Below are 6568 nucleotides of genomic sequence, written 5' to 3'. Positions count from 1 at the left end.
AGTATAAATCAGGACACAATGAAACCGACACAACATGGATTCATCCCTTTTGTCCTCATCAGAATGCATAACATGTTGCCTGTGCATAGTGTTTATAGTCCTCTAACCTGAGTGCCTAGCTTTGGCACTAGTTCCCTAAATAGAGTATTTGGTCATCAATTTGTATGTGTGGAATTCGAGCCACCTTGTACCACTCCTTCCCACTATTTGGTTTAAGTCTTGGAGTCGCATTCTTGGACATAAAGTTGATTACGGGTGGAAGGAAGTTCTTCATCAGGCAAGAAATAAAGGATGTCACAACAATGAATTTCAAGTATATGAAGAGCATTTAGATATTGGAACCTCTGTAGTTTAGCTTCTTGAGACACTTCAATGTGCTTATGCGCAGTGAGCTTATATTGGGAGGAAGTATCATGTCCTCTGAAATGAATCCACCATCAGCATGATTTCTGAATCAAAATCCCAACTCTCTCAGCGAATTGAATCGAATCAACCAGGCCTTTCTCTTCTTTTTCTTTTGGTTGATTCTTAATTTTTCCAATAGATGTAACTTTCTGAATCAAGTGGATCAGATCATGTAGCTTTTTTATTTGAGATATTTTAGGAGATGCATTAGAAGAGCTATTTTGTATTATGTTTGCTATAATAATATTCACATGTTGTGTATGCTTGTGATTGTTTGGTGTTTACATTTTCTTTCCAAATCATGGTTGTTCTTTGATGTAAGGCTTTGTATTTGTGTGTGTGTGTGAGAATATGTGATAATGTTGAATGCTGTTGCATCTAATAGGACTATAGGATTTCTTGGAATATCCTCAACTTTTGGTCCTTTATAATTTATTTATTATTTTATTTTAAAACGGTTTTTCCAGTTAGACCACCGGTTAAACCGGTTGAACCACTAAACCAGTGAACCAATGACTAAAGCGGTTTGATGACCGGTCCGGTTTTCAGAACCTTGCTAAAAACATACTAAAAACAATGCCAAAAAGCGTATAAATTATCCGCTCATCACAACACCAAACGTAAATTGTTGCTTGTCCCCAAGCAACTGAAAATCAAATAAGATAAAAAGAAGAGAATATGCAATGAATTTCAAAAACATCTATGAAGATCAGTATTAATTAGATGAGCGGGGCTTTTAGCTTTTTGCCTCTGAACAGTTTTTGCATCTCACTTTATCCTTTGAAATTCAGAATGATTGGCTTCTATAGGAACTCAGAATCCAGATAGTGTTATTGATTCTCCTAGTTAAGTATGATGATTCTTGAACATAGCTACTTTATGAGTCTTGGCCGTGGCCCAAAGCACTCTGTCTTCCAGTATTACCACCGGATACATACATGCCACAGACACATAACTGGGTGAACCTTTTCAGATTGTGACTCAGCTTTGCTAGAGTCCCCAATTAGAGGTGTCCAGGGTTCTTAAGCACACTCTTTTTGCCTTGGATCCCGACTTTATTTTTACCCTTGCTTTTTGGTTTAAAGGCCTATTGGCTTTTTCTGCTTGCTTTCTCTCTCTTTTTTTTTCACACATAATCTCTCTTTTTTTGTTTTTTTTTGTATGTACTGCTTTTTCTTGCTTCAAGAATCATTTTTATGATTTTTCAGATCCTTAGTAACATGTCTCCTTTTTTCATCATTCTTTCAAGAGCCAACATTCATGAACAACAAATTCAAAAGACATATGCACTGTTCAAGCATACATTCAGAAGTCAAAGTTTTGCCACCACATCAAAATAATTAATCTGTTATAAAATTCGAAATTCATGCAATTCTTCTCTTTTTTAATTAAGAACATTTTTCATTTAAGAAAGGTGATAGATTCATAGGACATTCATAACTTTAAGGTAAGACACAAACATAAATAAAACATAAAGCATAATTTTTCGAAAAACAGAAAAATAAAGAACAAGGAGATTAAAGAACGGGTCCACCTTAGTGATGGCGGCTTGTTCTTCCTTTTGAAGATCTTATGGAGTGCTTGAGCTCCTCAATGTCTCTTCCTTGCCTTTGTTGCTCCTCTCTCATGATTCTTTGATCTTCTCTAATTTCATGGAGGAGGATGGAATGTTCTTGGTGCTCCACCCTTAGTTGTCCCATGTTGGAACTCAATTCTCCTAGGGAGGTGTTGATTTGCTCCCAGTAGTTTTGTGGAGGAAAGTGCATCCCTTGAGGCATCTCAGGGATTTCATGATGAGTGGGATCTCTTGTTTGCTCCATCCTCTTCTTAGTGATGGGCTTGTCCTCATCAATGAGGATGTCTCCCTCTATGTTAATTCCAACTGAATTACAGAGGTGACAAATGAGATGAGGGAAGGCTAACCTTGCCAAGGTAGAGGACTTGTCCGCCACCTTATAAAGTTCTTGGGATATAGCCTCATGAACTTCTACTTCCTCTCCAATCATGATGCTATGAATCATGATAGCCCGGTCTATAGTAACTTCGGACCGGTTGCTAGTGGGAATGATTGAGCGTTGGATAAACTCCAACCATCCCCTAGCCACGGGCTTGAGGTCATGCCTTCTCAGTTGAACCGGCTTCCCTCTTGAATCTCTCTTCCATTGAGCGCCCTCTTCACAAATGTCTTTGAGGACTTGGTCCAACCTTTGATCAAAGTTGACCCTTCTAGTGTAAGGGTGTTCATCTTCTTGCATCATGGGCAAGTTGAATGCCAACCTTACATTTTCCAGACTAAAATCTAAGCATTTCCCCCGAACCATTGTAAGCCAATTCTCTGGGTCCGGGTTTACACTTTGATCATAGTTCTTGGTGATCCATGCATTGGCATAGAACTCTTGAACCATTAAGATTCCGACTTGTGGAATTGGGTTGGTAAGAGCTTCCCAACCTCTTCTTTGGATCTCATGTTGGATCTCCGGATATTCACTCTTTTTGAGTTTGAAAGGGACCTCGGGGATCACCTTCTTCACGGCCACAACTTCATAGAAGTGGTCTTGATGCACCCTTGAGATGAATCTATCCATCTCCCATGACTCAAAGGTGGAAGCTTTTGCCTTCCCTTTCCTCTTTCTCGAGGTTTCTCCGGCCTTAGGTGCCATAAATGGTTATGGAAAAACAAAAAGCAACACTTTTACCACACCAAATTTAGAAGGTTTGCTCGTCCTCGAGCAAAAGAAGAAAGAAGAGAGTAGAAGAAGAAGAAATAGAGGAGATGGAGAGGGCTTTGTTGTTCGGCCAAGGGGGAGAAGTAGTGTTTAGGTTGTGTGAAAATGAGGGGGTGAAGATGGGTTTATATAGGGGTGGAGAGAGGGGTAGGGTTCGGTCATGTATTGGTGGGTTTGGGAGGGAAAGTGGTTTGAATTTGAATGGTGAGGTAGGTGGGGTTTTATGAAGGATGGATGTGAGTGGTGAAGAGAATGGTGGGATTTGATAGGTGAGGGGTTTTTGGGAAAGAGGTGTTGAGGTGATTGGTGAATGGTGAAGAAGAGAGAGAGTGGTGGGGTAGGTGGGGATCTTGTGAGGTCCACAGATCCTGAGGTGTCAAGGATAATTCATCCCTGCACTAAGTGGCGAGCAAAAATGCTCCTTCTGCCAATCCTGGCGTTAAACGCCGGGCTGTTGCCCATTTCTGGCGTTTAATGCCAGCTTGGTGCCCATTCCTGGCGTTAAACGCCAGTCTGGTGCCCCTTTCTGGCGTTAAACGCCCAGAATGGTGCCAGACTGGGCGTTAAACACACATTTTGCTATCTTCACTGGCGTTTAAACGCCAGCAAATTTTCGTCCAGGGTGTGCAGTTTTTCTTTCTGTTTTTCATGCTCTCTTTGATTTTTCAATTGATTTTGTGACTTCCCATGATCATCAACCTATAAAAAATATAAAATAACAAAGGAAAATAGATAAATATAACATTGGGTTGCCTCCCAACAAGCGCTTCTTTAATGTCAGTAGCTTGACAGTGGGCTCTCATGGAGCCTCACAGATGTTCAGAGCAATGTTGGAACCTCCCAACACCAAAATTTAGAGTTTGAATGTGGGGGTTCAACACCAAACTTAGAAGTTAGTTGTGGCCTCCCAACACCAAACTTAGAGTTTGACTGTGGGGGCTCTGTTTGACTCTGTTTTGAGAGAAGTTCTTCATGCTTCCTCCCCATGGTTACAGAGAGGTATCCTTGAGCCTTAAACACAAAGGATTCTTCATTCACTTGAATGATCAATTCTCCTCTGTCAACATCAATCACAGCCTTTGCTGTGGCTAGGAAGGGTCTGCCAAGGATGATGGATTCATCCATGCATTTCCCAGTCTCTAGGACTATGAAATCAGCAGGGATGTAATGGTCTTCAACCTTTACCAGAACATCCTCTACAAGTTCATAAGCTTGTTTTCTTGAATTGTCTGCCATCTCTAGTGAGATTCTTGCAGCTTGCACCTCAAAGATCCATAGCTTCTCCATTACAGAGAGAGGCATGAGGTTTATGCTTGACCCTAGGTCACACAGAGCCTTCTCAAAGGTCATGGTGCCTATGGTACAAGGTATTGAGAACTTCCCAGGGTCCTGTCTCTTTTGAGGTAATCTCTACTTAGTCAAGTTATCCAGTTCTTTGGTGAGCAAAGGGGGTTCATCCTCCCAAGTCTCATTACCAAATAACTTGTCATTTAGCTTCATGATTGCTCCAAGGTACTTAGCAACTTGCTCTTCAGTGACATCTTCGTCCTCTTCAGAGGAAGAATACTCATCAGAGCTCATGAATGGCAGAAGTAAATCCAATGGAATCTCTATGGTCTCAATGTGAGCCTCAGATTCCCATGGTTCCTCATTAGGGAACTCATTGGAGGTCAGTGGATGTCCATTGAGGTCTTCCTCAGTGGCGCTCACTGTCTCTTTCTCCTCTCCAAATTCAGCCATGTTGATGGCATTACACTCTCCTTTTGGATTCTCTTCTGTATTGCTTGGAAGAGTACTAGGAGGGAGTTCAGTAACTTTCTTACTCAGCTGACCCACTTGTGCCTCCAAGTTTCTAATGGAGGACCTTGTTTCAGTCATGAAACTTTGAGTGGTTTTAATTAGATCAGAGACCATGGTTGCTAAGTCAGAGTGGCTCTGCTTAGAATTCTTTGTCTGTTGCTGAGAAGATGATGGAAAAGGCTTGCCATTGCTAAACCTGTTTCTTCCACTATTATTGTTGTTGAAACCTTGTTGAGGTCTCTGTTGATCCTTCCATGAGAGATTTGGATGATTTCTCCATGAAGGATTATAGGTGTTTCCATAGGGTTCTCCCATGTAATTCACCTCTTCCATTGATGGGTTCTCAGGATCATAAGCTTCTTCTTCAGATGAAGCGTCCTTAGTACTGCCTGGTGCAGCTTGCATTCCAGACAGACTTTGAGAAATCATATTGACTTGCTGAGTCAATATTTTGTTCTGAGCTAATATGGAATTCAGAGTATCAATCTCAAGAACTCATTTCTTCTGATTTGTCCCATTGTTCACAGGATTCCTTTCAGAAGTGTACATGAATTGGTTATTTGCAACCATTTCAATGAGTTCTTGAGCTTCTGCAGGCGTCTTCTTCAGATGAAGAGATCCTCCAGCAGAGCTATCCAATGACATCTTGGATAGTTCAGACAGACCATCATAGAAGATACCTATGATGCTCCATTCAGAAAGCATGTCAGAAGGACACTTTCTGATCAATTGTTTGTATCTTTCCCAAGCTTCATAGAGGGATTCACCTTTCTTCTGTCTGAAGGTTTGGACTTCCACTCTAAGCTTACTCAATTTTTGAGGTGGAAAGAACTTTGCCAAGAAGGCATTGACTAGCTTTTCCCAAGAGTTCAGGCTTTCTTTAGGTTGTGAGTCCAACCATATCCTAGCTCTGTCTCTTACAGCAAAAGGGAATAGCATAAGTCTGTAGACCTCAGGGTCAACCCCATTGGTCTTGACAGTGTCACAGATTTGCAAGAATTCAGCTAAAAACTGATGAGGATCTTCCAATAGAAGTCCATGGAACTTACAATTTTGTTGCATTAGAGAAACTAATTGAGGCTTAAGCTCAAAGTTGTTTGCTCCAATGGCAGGGATAGAGATGCTTCTCCCATAGAAGTCGGGAGTAGGTGCAGTAAAGTCACCAAGCACCTTCCTTGCATTGTTGGCATTGTTGTTGTTTTCGGCTACCATGTCTTCTTCTTGTTTGAAGATTTCTGTTAGGTCCTCTACAGAGAGTAGTGCTTTAGCTTCTCTTAGCTTTCGCTTCAAGGTCCTTTCAGGTTCAGGGTCAGCCTCAACAAGAATGCTTTTGTCTTTGCTCCTGCTCATATGAAAGAGAAGAGAACAAGAAAGTATGGAATCCTCTATGTCACAGTATAGAGATTCCTTGAGGTGTCAGAGGAAAAGAAGAATAGAAGAAGGAGTTAGAAGAATTCGAACTTATCAAGAGAGATAGAGTTCGAATTGTACATTGAGGAGGAATGTTAGTCCATAAATAGAAGGATGTGAGAAGAGGGGAGGAAATTTTTGAAACTTAAAGTGAATTAATTAAAATAAATTTTGAAAAATGGTAATTGATTTTCGAAAACTAAGATTGGGAAATAAATTAAGTGAAA

The 6568-nt window shown here is 40.8% G+C and overlaps 1 non-coding gene across 1 annotated transcript; it reads left to right on the top strand.

Annotated features, from left to right (window-relative positions):
* The first annotated feature begins 5630 nt into the window (after positions 1-5630).
* On the top strand, positions 5631-5738 carry LOC130978225 (small nucleolar RNA R71). The gene has a single exon (XR_009085880.1). It is a non-coding gene; the product is annotated as a small nucleolar RNA R71 (small nucleolar RNA).
* The last annotated feature ends 830 nt before the right edge of the window (positions 5739-6568 follow it).

Source organism: Arachis stenosperma, chromosome 4 (genome assembly GCF_014773155.1).
Source record: "Arachis stenosperma cultivar V10309 chromosome 4, arast.V10309.gnm1.PFL2, whole genome shotgun sequence".
Taxonomy (NCBI): Eukaryota; Viridiplantae; Streptophyta; class Magnoliopsida; order Fabales; family Fabaceae; genus Arachis; species Arachis stenosperma.
The sequence above is the reverse complement of the archived record's forward strand: the minus strand, read 5'-3'. Positions and strand labels throughout refer to the sequence as shown.